Here is a 571-nt window from a genome sequence, read left to right as displayed (position 1 = left end):
CTAAGGACAGGTCTAGTGGGGAGCTTGTGTGTCTTGAAAGAGAAAAAAAAAAGATGTTAAAAGTAAATACTAAGGCTTGAAGAGGTGCTTGTGCTTTTTAAAAGATCAAGTTACTCGTTTTGTGTTTGGTAAATCAAAAAGATTGTGTCTGTGCTTGTAGTTTTTAAAAGATAGGAGTACTTTTGAAAGTACTTAAGATAGAACTTTTTAAAATTGGCTTGTACTTTTCAAAATTTAAAAGTCTAATATATCCACATATGTTAACTAATTTTTAAATTTAATACTTACATTTATGTCTATTATAGTATTTTTAAATTTTAAAAGTTATTTTACCAAACGCAATTGATATTGCTTGTATTTATTAAAAGTTATTTTTTATTTGATTTACCAAATATAAATGTTACGACTTTTAAAAAGCTATCTTTCAAAAGTTAACTTTTATAAGCTACTTTTAAAAAGTAAAAGCTTTACCAAACTAAGCCTAAATAGGTGAAAAGTAAACGGAGCCTTTGTACTAAAATTTAGGACTTTGGACTATATACTACTCTCCGTGTGAATCACCAATCGAATG

The sequence above is a fragment of the Arachis ipaensis genome, chromosome B03, assembly GCF_000816755.2.
Source record: "Arachis ipaensis cultivar K30076 chromosome B03, Araip1.1, whole genome shotgun sequence".
NCBI lineage: Eukaryota > Viridiplantae > Streptophyta > Magnoliopsida > Fabales > Fabaceae > Arachis > Arachis ipaensis.
This window is presented reverse-complemented; position numbering follows the sequence as displayed.